This window comes from Oncorhynchus mykiss, chromosome 11 (genome assembly GCF_013265735.2).
Source record: "Oncorhynchus mykiss isolate Arlee chromosome 11, USDA_OmykA_1.1, whole genome shotgun sequence".
In the NCBI taxonomy this organism is placed as follows: Eukaryota; Metazoa; Chordata; class Actinopteri; order Salmoniformes; family Salmonidae; genus Oncorhynchus; species Oncorhynchus mykiss.
Window position 1 is genome coordinate 65,032,768 of NC_048575.1, and position 21,090 is coordinate 65,053,857.

General features: G+C 44.3%; 1 pseudogene; it reads left to right on the forward strand.

Annotated features, from left to right (window-relative positions):
* LOC110536239 overlaps positions 1 to 19,197 on the forward strand; it is a 31,952-nt pseudogene extending 12,755 nt beyond the window's left edge.
* Positions 19,198 to 21,090: the final 1,893 nt, after the last annotated feature.

Genomic DNA, 21,090 nt, shown 5'->3' on the forward strand with positions numbered 1-21,090 from the left:
GCCAGAGGGTAACATACATTGCTCCAAAAAATAAAGGGAACAGTAAAATAACACATCCTAGATCTGAATGAAATATTCTTATTAAATACTTTTTTCTTTACATAGTTGAATGTGCTGACAACAAAATCACACATTATCAATGGAAATCAAATTTATCAACCCATGGAGGTCTGGATTTGGAGTCACACTCAAAATTAAAGTGGAAAACCACACTACAGGCTGATCCAACTTTGAACTTCGTGCCTGTATGACCCCCCTACAACGCCTGGGCATGCCCCTGATGAGGTGGCGGATGGTCTCCTGAGGGATCTCCTCCCAGAACTGGACTAAAGCATCCGCCAACTCCTGGAAAGTCTGTGGTGCAACGTAGCATTGGTGGATGGAGCGAGACATGATGTCCCAGATGTGCTCAATTGGATTCAGGTCTGGGGAACGGGCGGGCCAGTCCATAGCATCAATGCCTTCCTCTTGCAGGAACTGCTGACACACTCCAGCCACATGAGGTCTAGCATTGTCTTGCATTGGGAGGAACCCAGGGCCAACCGCACCAGCATATGGTCTCACAAGGGGTCTGAGGATCTCATCTCTGTACCAAATATGGTAGTCAGGCTACCTCTGGTGAGCACATGGAAGGCTGTGCGGCCCCCCAAAGAAATGCCACCCCACACCATGACTGACCCACCGCCAAACCGGTCATGCTGGAGGATGTTGCAGGCAGCCGAACGTTCTCCACGGCGTCTCCAGACTGTCACGTCTGTCACATGTGCTCAGTGTGAACCTGCTTTCATCTGTGAAGAGCACAGGGCGCCAGTGGCGAATTTGCCAATCTTAGTGTTCTCTGGCAAATGCCAAACGTCCTGCACGGTGTTGGGCTGTAAGCACAACCCCCACCTGTGGACGTCGGGCCCTCATACCACCCTCATGGAGTCTGTTTCTGACCGTTTAAGCAGATACATGCACATTTGTGATCTGCTGGAGGTAATTTTGCAGGGCTCTGGCAGTGCTCCTCCTGCTCCTCCTTGCACAAAGGTGGAGGTAGCGGTCCTGCTGCTGGGTTGTTGCCCTCCTACAGCCTCCTCCACGTCTCCTGATGTACTGGCCTGTCTCCTGGTAGCGCCTCCATGCTCTGGACACTACACTGACAAACACAGCAAACCTTCTTGCCACAGCTCGCATTGATGTGCCATCCTGGATGAGCTGCACTACCTGAGCCACTTGTGTGGGTTGTAGATTCCGTCTCATGCTACCACTAGAGTGAAAGCACCGCCAGCATTCAAAAGTGACCAAAACATCAGCCAGGAAGCATAGGAACTGAGAAGTGGTCTGTGGTCACCACCTGCAGAACCACTCCTTTATTGGGGGTGTCTTGCTAATTGCCTATAATTTCCACCTGTTGTCTATTCCATTTGCACAACAGCATGTGAAATTTATTGTCAATCAGTGTTGCTTCCTAAGTGGACAGTTTGATTTCACAGAAGTGTGATTGACTTGGAGTTACATTGTGTTGTTTAAGTGTTCCCTTTATTTTTTTGAGCAGTGTATATAAACTGAACAGTACCGGACGCAAAATCGAACCTTGTGAAACGCCACATGTGATATGTATTTGCTCTGAGTTAAGTTCACCAAGGGCGACAAACTCTCTTGACCGGTTAAATAGGCCCTAAACCAATGTAGAAGTGGACCGAAGAGGCCAACCCACCTCTTCAGTCTGTCCATAAGGAAATCATGGTCAATAATGCAGCACTCAAATCTAAGAGTACAAGGACAGAGAGCTGTTTGGTATCTGTGTTGGCTCTAAGATAATTTACCACTTTAACTAAGGCTGTCTCTGTGCTGTGGTGGGCACGAAAACCAGATTGGATTTTTTTTTTTAAACAGTTGGCACTTAACTTATTTAACGGTTTGAACACCATTTTTATTCCAGAATTCTGCTTAGGAATGGAAGGTTAGAGATTGGCTGAAAATTGCTAGGAGTTGAATAATCTAGATTACTTTTCTTCAGAATGTGTTTCACCATAAGTTTTTAGTGCAGAGGGGAAAGTGCCTGTGAACAGGGAGTGATTAACAATATCTTGCAGTTTTTCAGATTTTCAGATTTGGAATTAAAAACTGTTTTTAAGAAAATGTAGTTCTTATCTCTGAAATATGACAAAAACACGTATCACATTTAGATGTGGAGGAAAGTTCACAGGTTTGCGGGGGTAGGATGTATCATGCCATCAATGGTCGAGAAGAGCACTCAAATTATTTAGGATTTAATAGTGATGCAGTTAGAAATTTGCCCGTCTGGCTTTTCTAATTGCCTTGTTATATATCCCAAGTTACTCTCTCAGAATATCAGAATCGACAATGACTCCACTTCTGCTCTGCCTTTCTGCAATTTCTCTGTAGTTTCCTCACTCATCCAAGGTTCTCTCTTTTGATTCTTTTTCAACTTTACTGGATCTATGGCATCAGTGGTTGCCTTTTAATTTGCTATTAAAGTTATCAACTAAATCATCACAAGAGGAAAACAGAATAGGTGGTGGAGTATTGTTCATACCCTCATTAAAATCTGTAGCATCTTCAGAGGTAAGATGGTGTTTCTTAATAATGCATTCAGTATTACCCTGTGCTATGGGCAACAAGGTAGTAAAAAATACACAGTGGTGATCAGATAAAGTAACATCAACAATAGAGGACAAGTCAATAGGAAGACACTTGGTAATAACCAGGTCCAGGGTATAGCCACGGTTATGGTTGCACCCAGTAACATGTTGGATAAAGTCCATAGAGCTCAAAAGATTCATACATTCAATGACCTTGGAGTCAGTCTCTTTGTCAACATGAATATAACAATTATTATTATTGGTTCTAAGAGGAATATAACTTTTTTTTTAAACGTCTGATTACAACCTTACATTACTACCTTACAGTGTAGGCTACAGTCTGTGGGCTTTACCCTGGTGTTCTCATGCAGGTCAGTGAGTACATCCTCTCGTTTGAAGTGTGGCTGTCTGACTGTGGGAGTTATGAGTGGGCCTCTCTCCACTTCCCCAATGTGCCCTTTACACTACAGGTCAGACTGGGTCTGTGCCCTCCTCAGTGGAGCTATAAAAGACCGTGGGTATGTCATGATTCTCCACCCTTTTCTCAGTGTGCACTTGCATTCTTCCCGTCATGGATTTAACAATGGTGGAAACTAGTGATGCACCAATTACATTTTTAGCCGATATCCGATATTTTCCTTTCCAAAAAAACGATACCGATAACTGATATTTAAAAAGTTTGCGGCCTTAAGCATTCTAGTACAGTTAACACACAAAAACATGGACGCAGCGGTTTAAGCCACTGCATTTCAGTGCAAGAGGCGTCACTACAGTCCCTGGTTCGAATCCAGGCTGAATCACATCCGGCTGTGATTGGGAGTCCCATAGGGCAGCGCACAATTGGCCCCGCGTTGTTAACTGACTTGCCTAGTTAAATAAAGGTTACACACACACACCATACTGACCAAAAAGTTATTTTGTTGGCTTTACGTGTGTCCCCATTACCAGTAAAACCTAATCAAAAACCTATTTCTTTCACTTACTTGCAGTTTCGTTGTTCTTTTGTTCAGTCGTTTTATTCTCAACCAGGATTCTCATACTATGGAACGCTGTTTGGGTCTTTGCATGTCAAATAACACTATTTGACGTGTCAAATTAGCTTGTTGACCAATCAGGACCTGAATATGACTGCACATCACAATAATTTAACGCGTTCATAAAAATGTTTACGTAGTTATTACACATTGATTACACGATCACTCGTATTTCACAACTATTCATCGATACGCATGCTATGGTGCTGGTAAAGTTGTCTCGCGCACCTACAGTGCTTGTCAGAAAAGAAAGCTAGCTAGCTCATGGATGCAAACAATGTTCTTCCCCAAAACATAGCAAAACGTCAATCTGTTTCAGTAGCTATAGTTAGCTAACTATATATCTAGGTATCGTCATCTAAAATAACCCTCATTTATAACACAGTTCTTATTTGATTTATGGTGGTCGGACCCATCTATGTGAAGCTAGCCACAGTAAGGATTAGCCACAATAGTAGACTTTGCAGTGCAATCTGTTGAAATCACACTGGATGTATTCTACTTTAGAATTGCATACTTATTTCACTGTACAGCCTTACCAATGGATTGTGGATCAATGACATGGGGTATCAGTTTACTCAGTGACACCCAGACATCATTAGTGTCGTAGCTCTTGTTGCGTGACTCTGAGACAACTGTGAATTGAGCCACTATTGTCAACCTATGTGTATTGAACACTATTCCAGAGAAAAAACAATATTGCGTGGATGTTTTGTAGTCTGATAACTCTGAGGAGGACGTTGGGAAAATATATTGTGGTATTTAGTAGACTGGTACCCCATGTTCATTGACCACCAATCCTTAGGTAAAGCTGTACAGTGCAATATGAATGTCAATACACACAATAGGCTGACTGGGGAGGTGATTTCACAGTCACAGCCTCGCCATAAGAGCTACAGCGCTAATATTTGCCTAAACTCTACAATCGTGTTCTGTGGGTGTCACCGAGTAGACTGATACCCAATTGTATTGCTTTACATTCCAACCTTGTTTAACATTATCTAGTCTAAATATGGCATGATTCCACCAATTGTAACCTCCTGCATCATTGTCAGAGGTACTTTTATTTTGAAGGCAAACCACAAAGTCCACTATTGTGCCTAATCCTTATTGTGCCTAGCATCACAACACATCCCGGTCTGGTCGAGCCTCACTAGCCAGCTGAAGCTAGCTGGCTGCTTATAATGTTAGCTTTGGGCAACAGGGTTAAGCAGCTGGCTAGCTATTTATTTTCATGAACTGAAGTTTACCTAGCTAATACTTACTCACAAGGATTCCTAAATTATTGCTAAGAATAATGAAAATGACTGCAGTTTCTACTGGTAATTATTTTCAGGCTGGTTGTATTGGTGCTAGCTAGGTACCAAGTTAAAGCTAGCTAGCTACCCCAGAAGTTGCGGTCGAACAAATTATGCTTTATTACCTACGCTGTATTGTAAACCCATCGTTCGTGGCTGGAGTTTGCAGACTTTTTTGTACAGTTGACAGTGCTACTGACAGTAGTGGTGGCACTTGCACTTGCAAATTCAGAACACACAACATTCTATAATAGAACTGTGTTATTTAACGCGTCAAATAGTGTTTGACATGTATCTTCTTTTACATGCAAAGACCCAAATGGTGTTCCATAGCATGTCGTGAAGCTAATAACAGTGATGCTAATACTGTGTAACTCCGGTAGGGCAACGTGTACCGGTGCTCGACCATATGGCGCAAGCCAACATCACCCGCGACAGAGAACTGTTGATTGTCAAGGGCATCGAATTCCATTATCTTGGTGTTAATGGATTTCGCCTTTGAGTTTTCTCGCAGAAATGTTGATTGCTCGATTCACACAGCAGACATTGTGGGCTTGGTTAGGAATGCTGTGTTGCACGTGTAGTGCAAAGTCTTACGTGGCTTCATTACAACATGTACCTACGTTATATAGGTATGCACATCAGCTTTGACATCTGTTTTGCATATCGCCGTTAAACTAGACATCTGGCCGATACCGATGTTGCCATTTTTTTTAACTAATATCGTCCGATTCTGACATGTTCACCAATATATTGTGCATCCCTAGTGGAGACTCCCTTTAACCAATGATTACACTTGCATTGATTCATGCTTTTAAATCAACTGATGGGAAGTGTGCAAGTGCAAACTTTAGGGAAAGGGTGGAGAATCAGGACTCAGACAGTGAGCTTCTCTGAGGGAGGGATTCGTGGCTGTTGGTGGGACTGCCTGTTCCAGTCCTCTAGCTAGTCCTCTAGCTATAGTTAGGCTACATCCTTCTCCATGCACAGCTTCCACAGCCTGACCTTCCTCAGGGCTGCACCTAGGCCAATTGGCCAATAGCACAGATGCGGAAACAGCCTATTTCCTCTAGGTGTACCATGTTACTTTTCTCTCCTACGAATGTCTGTTGTCCCCAACACCTTTTCTTTCTCAAATTTTGAGGGACACAGAAAGAGGTTGAAGACTGTGTGAGGGTGTCAGGGGTTGGTATATGCCTCCATGGGAACTGAAGTGCCAAGATGTGAAGCCTCGGAGTCTCCCCACACTCTGACAAACAGAAAAGTATATCTGAGGCAAAGTACAGAATCTCATTCAATCATATCTCTTATTCTCATTTTAGGCCTTTGAACATAATGCCTTCTCAGAAACCCCTTTTTCTAGACAAAATAATATATTTCCCAAAAAGTCATTCTTTCTGACTTCCTTCTCTTGTCTTTGTTCACTTGATTGATTTGCTAAACCACCATGTACAGTAGTTGGTCTCATTTCAAGTCGTGCCAGAAAGCTTGTTGTGGCTAATTAGCTGGTTGGTCTTGAGATTTCCTCTGTGTGCCACAATAGTCTTTGTTCAGTGTGGTCCTATCAGGCCTGCCTGTCATTGGCTCTCATTGCCCATTATGTGTGGCTCCACACTCACTGAAGGCTCTTATCAGGAGAACCTCTGTTGTTCTGTCTCACCACACAATGGATCAGTGGCGCTCCAACAGTCTCCAATCATAGACAGAGAAACCTAGAAACGCAGGAAATGCCAGACTAGAGTGGCTCTTGTAGTCTAGTCTATACATAGAGAGAGCAGAGCACTAGTCTAGGATAGCCCACCTGACTCCAGTTTCTGTGGTGGTTGGTAGAACTGGGCTGTGATTTGGTAGAACTGTGCTGTGATAGCAAAGTGGGGCTAGATCTCCTAAGAACAACCTTTTTTTTGTAAATACAACTTGCTATAGTGTCTAACTATGCACTGTCTATTAGCCAGGTATGCATGCAGTGTACAATCCCCTGGTATACATTTACATTTGTTTAATACTTTGAGAAAGGCAGCCATGACAGGGAGAGATCCCTGTGTTAGACCTACTCTGTGTAGTTGAACACTGGTGACTGCATGGTCCTGCTTGACTAGCCTAGTGCAGCTCTTCCAGCTCTTCCAAACAGCTACTATGAGCCTTACTGCCTGTCTCTGAGCCTTACTGCTTGGGGGCGGTTGTCCGATAGCATCTATGTGGGTACCTCTGGGCACTACCGGGGAGGAGTTGGGGAAGTTATTTTGTTACCCAGGCAGGGAATGAGAAGGTGAGGCAGTGAGGGGGAAGTGGAGGGAGGTAGAGAGAGCCTCGACCGGGGCCCAGCCTGGTGGCAGGGGTGCTTGGTGCTCCCCGTCACCATAGAGACGGACGGCAAGATGGGCGAGCATCGACAGCATCAGTCAACTGTCCTGCAGGAAATGGGAGAAATGACACCCAGGGATCCTCCCTATCCCCCGCCTGCTCATTATTCACTCCCCGCCAAAAGACAAGCCACTCTCCCCCTCTCCTAGCTGTTCATGTGTTTTCTTTTCTAATTCCTGGATAAGATCTCTCTCTCTGTTGGATGAAGAGTAGCAGGACCTGCCTTAAACGTAAACCCGCTAGCGTGCCAACCGAATGGTATGTGTTATGAACACTGAGCAGTCAGAGTTTTTCTAAGAATCCAAGATTCTTGTACCCTCCCCTCTTTATCAATGTGTAATATAATATTAAGTGTCTGACTGTGTTTTCCTCTGCTTGACCATAGGCAGAGCTCCTGAAACCAAATCTCTCAACCTGGAGAAAGTTGGCGTCAAGCTCAGCAAGGAGTCTGGGAAAATAATTGTGGCTGCCGACGAATCCATATCCGTGCCGAACATCTTCGCTTTTGTTGTTATCGGTGAGGTAGGTGTTGATCACGTCCGTCATCCTAACAGTATACTCACCCAGCCTTACAATGCCAACATGAACCTCTTCCAGAATGTATGGACATCTGAAATAAAACCTACAGTTGCCCAAATAAGCCTACCAAGGTGACACTGTAGGAAAGAAACCTACGGTGTGCAAGAAGTTGAAGTGGTACTGTAGTTCACTCTTCAATCCCAAATGAATGCGCTAGATGGGCACCATATCATTTTAGATGTTGCTTGTTTTTAAATTTGAGATTTAGTCATGAAGCTGGATCTAAACAACAGATTTGTTGTGCATCTGTAACTTTATTCATTATTCACGATTCATTCAAGATTATCCACATTAATGTAGAAGTGATTAGAAATATATTCCTAAAATAAGTGACTCAACAATGACACAATACATTATTTACCATTCATTTCTATTGGGCACAAAATAATCTGAAACACAACCAAAACAAACAGAAAACGCATCCAACAAGTTTGTAGAGTCACAACCTTGATGTAATCTTTGTGTGCTTGGAGTATGGGACCATGTTTCACTGTCCCAATACTTTTGGCGCTCACTGCAGCTGGATCTACACAACAGAGATCTCCTTTCTAACTACTGTACTGCTGTATCACAATACTCTGTCTACTTGTATTAAATGTCAGTCCTGTCTTTTCATTTGGCCAGCTATGGGTTTCCTAACTAAAACAGGCCTCTCCAGACTGTTAGTTTGACACAGAGAGTCACTTTTAGTCCTGATGCCTGTCATCTTTTCACATACTGGGAGAATTTTTAAAAGGGGGTGGATTGATATTAATTCGATATGTCCAGACGGAGCACCTTTTTGTGTTGATGTTGAAGAGCACTTGGCACTGCCAAGAAACGCATATCTATGACGCAGATCGGGATGGTGTGTAAACACAGGTACTCAAATATCACCACACACATTCAGACAAACTCACGAACACACACGCTCACCTCCAGTGCCAGAGGAGCTGTCTTGGACAACAGGATGTGCAACAGTGGTGGTAATCAAACAGGTTGCTGATGACTTAAGTTATGCTTTCAGAGAGGATTCACCCTGCAGCTCTGCAGTTTTCTGTGTTGTTAGAGTATTTCAGTGTTTTTCTAGAGGACATTTATCTGGCATAAATCCAGACCCACAGTTTGCAATTCAAATAGCATCCTATTCCCTATATAGTGCACTACTTTTGACCAGAGCCCTATGGGAATAGAGTGCCATTTGGGACACAACCACAGCGGCAGGTAGCCTAGTGGTTAGAGCGTTGGACTAGTAAACATTGTTAATCGACCATCATTGAGAATAAGAATTTGTTCTTAACTGACTTGGCTGGTTAAATAAATAAAATGTTCCAATCCTTGTCAGTACATTACAGTTCAGTGAGAAGCAGCATGTTGTTAACAATCAGTTAGGTGGAGTGGGGAAGATTCTTGAGCGAATACAAAAGCTATGATTGCTTAGCACATTGAAAAACAATTTAGAAACCTTTAGTCAATGCCATTGTAATGATTGTGTGTTCAAGACTGTACTATTTTATTCCGAATGCAATTCTGCAAGTTAACAAAATTCCACTTAGAACTTGCGCTATGAATCTGCACTTATTCTTGCCCTGCCCTGCCTATTCTTACCCTGCCTATTCTTACCCTGCCCTGCCTATTCTTACCCTGCCTATTCTTACCCTGCCCTGCCTATTCTTACCCTGCCCTGCCTATTCTTACCCTGCCCTGCCCATTCTTACCCTGCCTATTCTTACCCTGCCTATTCTTGCCCTGCCTATTCTTACCCTGCCCTGCCTATTCTTGCACTGCCTATTCTTGCCCTGCCCTGCCTATTCTTGCCCTGCCCTGCCTTGCCTATTCTTGCCCTGCCCTGCCTATTCTTGCCCTGCCCTGCCTATTCTTGCCCTGCCTATTCTTGCCCTGCCCTGCCTATTCTTACCCTGCCCTGCCTATTCTTACCCTGCCCTGCCTATTCTTACCCTGCCCTGCCTATTCTTACCCTGCCCTGCCTATTCTTACCCTGCCTATTCTTACCCTGCCCTGCCTATTCTTACCCTGCCTATTCTTACCCTGCCCTGCCTATTCTTACCCTGCCCTGCCTATTCTTACCCTGCCTATTCTTTCCCTGCCCTGCCTATTCTTACCCTGCCCTGCCTATTCTTACCCTGCCCTGCCTATTCTTGCCCTGCCTATTCTTGCCCTGCCTATTCTTACCCTGCCCTGCCTATTCTTGCCCTGCCCTGCCTATTCTTACCCTGCCCTGCCTATTCTTGCCCTGCCCTGCCTATTCTTGCCCTGCCCTGCCTATTCTTACCCTGCCCCGCCTATTCTTACCCTGCCCCGCCTATTCTTACCCTGCCCCGCCTATTCTTACCCTGCCCCGCCTATTCTTACCCTGCCCCGCCTATTCTTACCCTGCCCCGCCTATTCTTACCCTGCCCCGCCTATTCTTACCCTGCCCCGCCTATTCTTACCCTGCCCCGCCTATTCTTACCCTGCCCCGCCTATTCTTACCCTGCCCCGCCTATTCTTACCCTGCCCCGCCTATTCTTACCCTGCCCCGCCTATTCTTACCCTGCCCCGCCTATTCTTACCCTGCCCCGCCTATTCTTACCCTGCCCCGCCTATTCTTACCCTGCCCCGCCTATTCTTACCCTGCCCGCCTATTCTTACCCTGCCCCGCCTATTCTTACCCTGCCCCGCCTATTCTTGCCCAGCCTATTCTTGCCCCGCCCTGCCTATTCTTGCCCCGCCCTGCCTTTTCTGCCCCCGCCTTTTCTGCCCCCGCCTATTCTTGCTCTGCCTATTCTTGCTCTGCCTATTCTTGCCCTGCCTATTTGCTTGTAAATATCCATTGCTATTTATTTTTCATTTATGTGTTATGTTTTATGAAAAATGAATTGCCTCTCTGAGGACATTGTTTTCTGAGGCTGCAGGTCTGTCTACACAGTAACTCACAGGCACATCTGTCCACTCTCTCTAAATAGCCGAAGGGCCTGTGTTAGGAAGGTGGACTCTGTGACTGTGTGACACAGCCTGCATACATTTAAGCGCATACAATATGCATGCATGTACACTGTCTATTTGACTGCTTCCCTCTCTCTCTGTCCTGTCACTCATTAGCGTTCTGTGTTCCCAGGGTTGTCCTAAGTTGACCCCCACCGCCGTTAAGGCAGGGAAGCTCCTCCAGACCAGACCAATGAGCTCATGAACTACGACAACATGAGTAGACATCCAACACGCACACACATACAGTACACACACATATACAGTACACACACACACACACCATAGACACACACACACACACACACACACACACCGTAGGCACACACACCGTAGGCACACACACCGTTGGCACACACACATATACAGTACGCATACACACCATAGGCACACACACACCGTAGGCACACACACATACAGTACACACACATACATAGTATATACACCATAGACACACACACACACACACACACAGTACACACACCACACACACACCATAGACACAAACCACACACACGTACACGTACAGTACACACACCATACACACACACACAGTATACACACCATACACACACACACACCATAGACATACACATACATGCATACACACACACACACATACACATACAGCACACATGCACACACACCATAAACACACACATGCACACACACCATAGACACACAGTACACACACACACCATACACATACACACTTAGTACACACAGACAGTACACCTGATCTGTACCTCTCCACAACTTTTTCCCTGGCCTGTTTGGAGAGCTCCTTGGTCTTCATGGTGCCCCTTGCTTGGTGTTGTTGCAGACTCTGGGGCCTTTCAGAACAGGTGTGTGTATATATACTGAGATCATGTGACTGATCATGTGACACTTAGATTGCACACAAGTGGACTTAGTTAGCTAATTATGTGACTTCTGAAGGTAATTGGTTGCACCAGATCTTATTTAGGTGCTTCATAGCAAAGGGGGTGAATACATATGCACACACCAATTTTTCTTTTCACTTTACCAATTTGGACTGTTTTGTGTATGTGCATTTCATGAAATCCAACTAAAAATCCATTTAAATTACAGGTTGTAATGCAACAAAATAGGAAAAACACCAAGGGGAATGAATACTTTTGCAATGCACTGTACAGTACACGCCATAGACACACACATACAGTACACAGCATTTTTCCTTTTTCCCCAAACCCTAAACCTTAACTTTAATTGTAACCCTCACCTTAAACCCTAAGTCTAAAATAGCCCTTTTCCTTGTGGGGACCGGCAAAATGTCCCGAATTGTTTGAATGTTCCTTGTTTTATTATCCTTGTGAGGACTTCTGGTCCCCACAAGAATAGTAAAATCTAAAACACACACACATCCCATAGGCGCACACACACTACTCCCATGCTTTCCCCCATCTCTCCACAGCTTGTCTGTATGAGACCTTTTGAAGCGTTTGTTTTCAGTTTCTGTGGAGTGTGATTTTAATGCCTAGTTGTTTTCCCTGGATTATGCAGCCTGGTTTGACTCCTATGGTTTAAATGGTACACACTGCACGTCTGCACCCTTTTCCAAATGTTCATTCCAAAACTATTCATAATGACAGACATAATGCTTAAATGCCAATTGTTTGGGTTCTTCGTCTCTGTTTCCTTTTTTTTGTGGTCTTTTGTAGCTTTGTTCTGTGACCACTTTATTGTGCTTATTGTTGATGTTGGAAGATACAGTAGGCGACGTGACAGGCCTGCAATATGGCTCTGCCTATCTATCCTGCTATAACTTTGTTTGTTGTATTTAGGGTTGCAAATGGTTGGAAACTTTTCGGAAATTTTCCATGGTAAGTTAAGCCCTGGAATTTGGGGGAATTTTGCTTAAATTCATCAGAAAAGTTAGCTTATTTTTACCTTTTTTATTTAACTAGGCAAGTCAGTTAAGAACAAATTCTTATTTTCAATGACGGCCTAGGAACAGTGGGTTAACTGCCTGTTCAGGGGTAGAATGACAGATTTGTACCTTGTCAGCTCAGGGATTTGAACTTGCAACCTTTCGGTTACTAGTCCAACGCTCTAACCACTAGGCTACTAGTGAACCTTTTTTTTGTGGGATACACATAAGGCAATTCTAGGTCTTGTGGCATATTTTGGTTAAACTATCCCCAATTCAATGGAATTGCAACTCTCTGCATGCACAGTGCATTCTTCCATCACATGTGCAGTGCACTCTTCCATCACATGTACAGCTGATTTTCAAGATCTTAAACACTATTGAGATGCTATTGAGCCCACACTACTACACTGTCTGAGCCAAAGACTATATGCTTTCTGGTAAGTTTTGATTACAATACTGGGTGGGGTGAATCTATTTTTATATGACATACATGATTGATACATACACATTCAAAGTGTGTTTAAATCATTTCAAACTTAACCATTTCTGCTAGTTAGTTTTTACTACCAGGTGTGTTCTAGCTTGCTTGAACCTGTTAACTGCGGAGTGTTAATTCACCTGTTTCCATACATGTTTAATTTTAAAACATGTATCTTACAAAGGAGTTGTTTAATCTAACTGCTTAACTATTTATCTGTACATGGAATTGTATTTATGAATTTTAAAACTATTTTTAAAATTTTCTTTACAGGAAAATGCCACGGGCACTATCAGATGTGTGGAGACATTTCGCTGCAGCTAATGTAGAAGGAAGATCTGTGTACATTTCCAAATACTGTGCCAAATCATATGTGAAGAATGCAGCAAAGATGCAGGATAATCTGGCCAAGTGCATAAAGTTCCCTCAGTGCTCACAAGCAACCTCTGACAAAAGTCCCTCTACTTCTATTCAAGGTGAATATTATGAATCCGACACCTCATCGATAGCAACAGCTCATGGTCCTCCTAGAATCAAAGTTTTTTTGGAGGAACGTAGTCAGATAAATGCTGATGAGTGTCTTGCTCGAGCTGTGAATGCAACTGGTTCACCTCTGATGCTCACAGGCAATATGTATTGGAAGAGATTTCTGAATGTTCTTCGCCCAGCATACACCCCTCCAACCTGACATGCTTTATCTTGTCATTTGCTTGATGAAGAGTTCAACAGAGCTCAAGTGAAGGTAAAGCAAATCATAGAGAAAGCAGACTGTGTTGCAATCATCTCTGATGGGTGGTTGAATGTTCGTGGGCAAGGAATAATTAACTACATCATCTCCACCCCTCAACCAGTATTCTACAAGAGCACAGACACACCGGTCTCTACATTACAGATGAGCTGAAGGCAGTCGTCAATGACCTTGGACCACAGAAGGTATTTGCACTGGTGACAGACCATGCTGCGAACATGAAGGCTGCTTGGTCTAAAGTGGAGGAGTCCTACCCTCACATTACACCCATTGGCTGTCACTGCTCATGCATTGAATCTGCTCCTCAAGGACATCATGGCACTGAAAAAAATGGATACACTCTACAAAAGAGCCAGGAAATGGTTAGGTATATGAGGGGTCATCAAGTTATAGCAGCAATCTACCTCACCAAGCAAAATGAGAAGAATAAGAGCACCACACTGAAGCTGCCCAGCAACACTCGTTAGGGTGGTGTTGTCATCATGTTTTACAGTCTCCTGGAGGGGAAGGAGTCTCTCCAAGCAATAGCCATATCAGTGTGCCGATACGGACAGCCCCATTAAGAGGTTCATCCTGGATGATTTATTTTGGGAGAGAGTGGTAAGCAGCCTGAAACTCCTGAAACCTATAGCAGTAGCCATTGCACAGATGGAGGGAGACAATGCCATCCTGTCTGATGTTCAGACTCTGCTTGCAGATGTAAGAGAAGAAATCCGTACTCCCCTGCCCACTTCATTGTTGCTCCAAGCAGAGGAAACTGCAGTTCTGAAATGCATCAAAAAGCGTGAAGACTTCTGCCTGAAGCCCATACACGCCACAGCGTACATGTTGGACCCCAAGTATGCTGGCAAGAGCATCCTGTCTTGTGCAGAGATCAACAAGGCCTATGGTGTCATCACTACCGTGTCTCGCCACCTTGGCCTGGATGAGGGCAAGGTTCTTGGCAGTCTGGCAAAGTATACTTCCAAGCAAGGGCTTTGGGATGGCAATGCAATATGGCAGTCGTACCAACATATCTCATCAGTCACCTGGTGGAAGGGACTTTGCGGATTTGAGTCTCTTTCCCCTGTTGACTCCCTCATCCTCCAAATCCCACCAACATCAGCCGCCTCAGAGCGCAACTGGTCCTTGTTTGGGAACACACACACCAAAGCACGCAACAGGCTGACCAATGCAAGGGTTGAAAAATTGGTGGCCGTCCGGGCCAATTTGAGGCTTTTTGAGGCTGACAACGAGCCATCCTCAACAAGGTTGGAAAGTGACTGTGAAGATGAGGCCTCAGTCTGATGTTCAAGAGGTGGACATTGAGGAGGTCCAGGGAGAAGACATGGAAGCCTGAGAGGCAGGCAGTCTAGAAACTAAAGCTTTGGTTATCATTTTACAGATGTATGTTGAAAATGTTTTTGGGAGATGTGATGGATCATTGGGGATCATTCAATATCCCCATTTGTTGTTCAGTGAAATCATCCCATGTGAAGAGTCAACTCATTTAAAGTTCAATTTGTAACTAATTGTATTTTTTTCTATTGGAAGGATTTCATCATTTGCAATTGTCTACTTATGATAAGGTGAAAGGTTTATGTTTGTCTCCATATGATATAGTAAATATATCCAATACAAAAAACATCTACATTTTAAATGGTATTAATATTTATTTGCATATTTCCGTTAATTCCCATATATTCCCATTAATTCCCACGGAAAGTTTCCACCTCTGAATATTCCCACAAATGTGCAACCCTAGTTGTATCTCTGTCAGTGTCTGTCTGTCAGGCTGCCACCCCACTGGAGCACTGCTCTGTGGGGCTGTCTATCCTCATGGGACGTGATGTAACAAGACTTTGTGTGCTCTCTGATCGATTGTGTCTGTAGGTTGCCACCACAGTGTTCACCCCTCTGGAGTATGGCTGTGTGGGCCTCTCAGAGGAGGAGGCTGAGAGCAGACATCCATCCATCCAGGACTCCATCGAGGTATAGTAAACCTAATTCTAAACCACTAACATGGTTGCTGGTATTCTATCTTGGCCCATGTTTTGGGTTTTAAGAAGATTTGAGAAAATTATGGTTTGTTGGGGAAGCTTTCAGTTCTTACAGGATTGTGAATGCAGATGTTCCTCTGTTTACTACTTTATACATGTATGCAAAGTCGTATGTGTTTTGCTCTGTGTGTGTGCAGTGTGCCAGCTGCTAACACCTGCACCTAGAGAGCCCCAGCTTGATGTAGAGTGATGCGTAGCTCCTGTGTGTGATTGACAGGTGAGCAGAGGGCCTGATTGAGGTGTGTATCAGGTGCTGACAGGCACTGTGTGATCTAAAGCACCGCAGCAGGAGAGGTGCACCATGGGTCCTGACAGCTGCCTGTGTGCATGGCCTGGCCTGCGACTTGTGTCGGCATGCACGCTGACTCAATATAAAACACAGCATGAAACCAGGATCTCAAATGCACCTTTTTTTTAAACAAGCGAAGAGTTGTGAAAGCATAGTATTGTAATACCATGTTCTAGTGAACGATCTATGAAGTAGGGCCTACCTCCTAACACAAGCAAGTATTGTAAAATTATTTTATGGACACAAACTCTGGTTTTACTTCGGTACTTCAATTTTTGACGGTAATTATGTTGTAACGTAACAATAAGTGATGGCTTAATAACATAAATAAATGATACTAGACTGTGTATCGTTGGTGGACTAATGGACATGATTCTCTCTGTGTCCAGGTGTACCATGCCTTCTACAAGCTTCTGGAGTTTACTGTGGCTGAGAGGTGCCAGCATGTGTTACATTAAGGTCAGGACAGCTCTGAGTAGCGTTGCAAAATTCCTCTAACTTTCCCAAAATGTCCAGGGATTCCAAATTACCTGCTTATTCCCTCCTGTTTATAGGAATTTTCCACCAGGATTCTTGGAGATCTGGAAAATCTGTGAATTTTGGGGAAGTTATGTGAATGTTGATACCTTACCTTAGATCATCCATCTGGCACATAATGGGTAGTCTATAGTGTAGTTTAATAGCTTTATTTTTCCTCTGGACTGTAGCCTGGAGGTTTGGTGTAACGTTGTTTCTTTCCCTGCCTCAGGTGGTGTGTGAGCGGGATGGAGGCCAGAGGATTCTGGGCCTGCACTTCACCAGTTCAAACGCTGGAGAGGTCACTCAGGGCTTCGCTATGGGCTTCCAGTAAGTCAACAACTCTGCTAGATGGACTTAGATAGGCACTCAGAATAGATGATAGTGTTCTGTTGTGGCAAGTTTTTAAGAAACTGCTAAAGTGCTTTTTAAAACATATTGGGTCTAATGTAAATTACTTAAACTAACATATGTTGGATCTGTAGATTAATGATTAAGTTAATAATAAATCTACACAAAATGAATGGACATTAGATGTCATGTAAGTTGTAGACAGTAAACAAATGTGACTATATAGGTGACAAGGTGAGCCTTATCATTACAGCAGCAGAGGGATACTAATAAGAGAAACTTAAAGATAGGAGAATGTGTGTTGCTCTCCGGACAGCTATATGAATGAGATAGATGTCTGTCTGTCTCTCCAGGTGTGGAGCCACCCTCACTCACCTGACAGAGACCGTAGTGATCCACCCCACCTGTGCCGAGGAGCTAACCAAAGTGAACGTCAGCAAGCGCTCAGGGCTGGACGCCACGGTTACCGGCTGCTGAAGTTAAGCACCCCCTTCTCTCAACACACTTGAGCACAAGGGAAGGAACCTCTTCATAGAGACAGGGAAAAAGTGACAGTGCTCTCCTAAATTCTACATAACTGTCCATGTAATCCTATAGCTGCTCTCTCGATCAGCCTAAAATGTCTCTCAGTTCTACGGCGTTTCAGGGACAGTATTCATAGTCTCAGACAGAGTAGGACTGCTGATTTAGGATTAGTTTTTCCTTCTAGGTACTATTGAATAAGATTATATAGACAGGGTGGGACCTGATTCAAGATCAGCACTCCTACTATGAGAGTCTTTATGAATACTAAGGCCCAGTTTCTCGTGCCTGATTGTGTCGTATCATTGCAGGGTCCTCCAGGTCATGGCTGTAATGCTATATGCAGGGAAAGCCAGATTTGTGTCAGGTTTGACTTGTGGCCTCATTAACCAGGCAATGGTTATCCAATTTAGCCCCATAATGTAAGTACTCTCCTCTACTCCCTCTCTGAAAGCCATAAGGAGTTCTAGATCCAGGTTAGTGAAACGTCCAGCCACAAGCATCGTCCTTTAAATAAACAGGCTCATAAATCAGGATTAGGGCCCATTCCAGTTTGTTGAAACAGGACTGTATAAGAGAGAGAGAAAGCTGTGCAACTAATGTTTCTGAAATATATTCTGCAAATATTGTTGTTTCTCCGCCTGTGCTTCCTGTCCATTAGTCTTGAGTGATACATGCGTTGCCTGGGCGACACTGATTGATGTTCTCATGGCCGTCGCCGCTGTGACACCACCCTGTTTCCCATGGACACACACAAACAGTCGGCAGGCCGACTGTCAGTCAGAGAGGTGTTGCGCTGGGCCAGCCGGGGCCTGGCCAGTGCTGCTGCCCCTCTCCAGCACTCTGCCCCTCTCCCCTCCCCTCTCCCCACTCAACTCCAATGCACAAAGGAATACGGTGGGACTGCAATAACAGCCTCTGTCAGTCTGTGTGTGGGGATACCTTGTCCAGCAGTCTCTGGCAACCCATCCCTCCCTCTATGGGAGTGATGGAGACTGAGGGAACTGCCTGGGCCGGGCCACAGTAGTGGAGGTACCTAACACTACCTAATGGTGGCGGTATTGCCCTTTTTTCTTCCTTGCCGGTCAAGAAATGATAGATTAGTGAAGTCTGTGTATGAAGAATAAGCCCTCATGCATTCAAGGTCCACATTTTAATCCTCTAATCCATATTTAAGATATCTGTAATTGAATAAATGTGGAGGCCGTGGAGACTTTTGTAGTGCCAACTGATAACATTGTGTATTTACACAGTTCAGCTCAGTCATCACCCTACCCTCTGAGAAGGCCATTTTGTTTATTTCTCTTAAATGACATTATACTGTTTTTTTAATAGTCACATACATTCTGTCGTACTATTCAAGTCTTCAAACAATGTCAAGGTCGTCTTTTTACACGAGTCCTTCACCCAATCGGCAGGGTAGCCTAGTGGTTAGAGCGTTGGACTAGTAACCGGAAGGTTGCGAGTTCAAACCCCCGAGCTGACAAGGTACAAATCTGTCGTTCTGCCCCTGAACAGGCAGTTAACCCACTGTTCCCAGGCCGTCATTGAAAATAAGAATTTGTTCTTAACTGACTTGCCTGGTTAAATAAAGGTAAAATAAAAAAATAATTTTTTTTTTTTTTTAAAATCACCCTTTCCTTAAAGCTTTAAGCACCAGCTGTCAGAGCAGCTCACAGATCACTGCACCTGTACATAGCCCATCTGTAAACAGCCCATCTATCTACCTACCTCATCCCCATACTGTATTTATTTATTTATCTTGCTCCTTTGCACCCCAGTATCTCTACCTCCACATTCATCTTCTGCACATCTACCATTCCAGTGTTTAATTGCTATATTGTAATTACTTCGCCACCATGGCCTATTTATTGCCTTAACTCCCTTATCTTACCTCATTTGCACTCACTGTATATAGACTTTTTATTTCTTTGTTCTACTGTATTATTGACTGTATGTTTTGTTTATTCCATGTGTAACTCTGTGTTGTTGTATGTGTCGAATTGCTACGCTTTATCTTGGCCAGGTCGCAGTTGCAAATGAGAACTTGTTCTCAACTAGCCTACCTAGTTAAATAAAGATGAAATAAATAAATAACCACTGGAAGCATAGAACTATGCAGTACTGGACAAGTCATGCAGTTGAATTGAGTGGAGCAGAGTAGGGAGTGGTGGAGGTGAGGGGTCTAAGAGGAGGGAACTGGGCTGGTTTATTTATGTTTGAAGTCTAATCTGCCTGGCCTGATTAATGATCCTGACGAGGGGAGTGACAGCGCACAGCACGGGCGATAGAGGGAGAGATGGGGAGAGATGGAGGAGAGAAGGGCGCAGCAGCCCTACCAGGTTTATATGGACCTGGGGTTGAGAGCGAGGGATGCAGCCAGGACATGGGGAGAGGTAGAGGAGGTTATGGAGAAGGTGTAGAAGGAGGGGGGATTCCTGTGTGCTCTGTTCAGGGACGGGGTGCTGACTGAAGAACCCTGAACCCCCGCTTGGCAGCAACAGCTTGACTCTATCACCCACAGAACAGCACAAAGTTAGCCCACATGCTCTTAGCTGCAAGGCTGGGGACATGCAAAACACTGACTAACTGTTGTATTTTCCATGGATAGATAAATAAGTTAATGTCTCTGCACTCGGTCTAGAGACTAGGCTGCCTCTGAGCCCAAGGCTACATACAGATAATAATGTATTGTCTGTTTACGTTCTTTTCTTATTTCTGACTACTGCTTTTTCTGTGCAAACGCACTATTTTTTTTAAAGTCAATCATATTTGTGGCTGAATTGTTTGGAATGTCTTTATTCGTTGTTGTTGATATACAGACAGTGCCTTGGGTCTTGAATTGGACAACCGCGTCAGCCTTGCAGAACGTAATGCTAAGTTGCTCATTGGGGTCAGGGTTAAACTTTCAGGTCGCCAGCTAATGATGACTTGCACTAAAACCCACAACTGGGGAGGGCATGTCTGATGACACCTGGCGACCAACTTTAGTTACTGTAAATAGAGTAGCCTAATTTACAATGAAGCTCCGTACTGCATTATTTATGTGTAAAGGAAGGAATAAAATATGAGATTGCACTGATGACTCCCATTAAAATAATGATGTCCTCTGTGTGTGCATGGGTGCCTTTGTCTATGCCTGCGTCCGCGTGTGTGAGTTCGTGTATTTTGTCTGGGGGTTGGTCTCACTGGTTGTTAGGTCAGTTCCTTGTCGGAGGCTGTGCAGTGAGTAGCACGTAGGGGTGGTCACACTGACCTCTCCCCAGCTCTGCTGACAGGCTCCTCTGCTATGCAGCCCTGTCACTCAACCCTCTGCATCAACAATGGCACAAATTCCTCTGTTTGTTTGGTTAAGGACAGGGCTCTCACAAACCCAGAAACTCCTTAGGATCCCCAAACAGCTTCACCCCTGAACTGAGGCCCGTG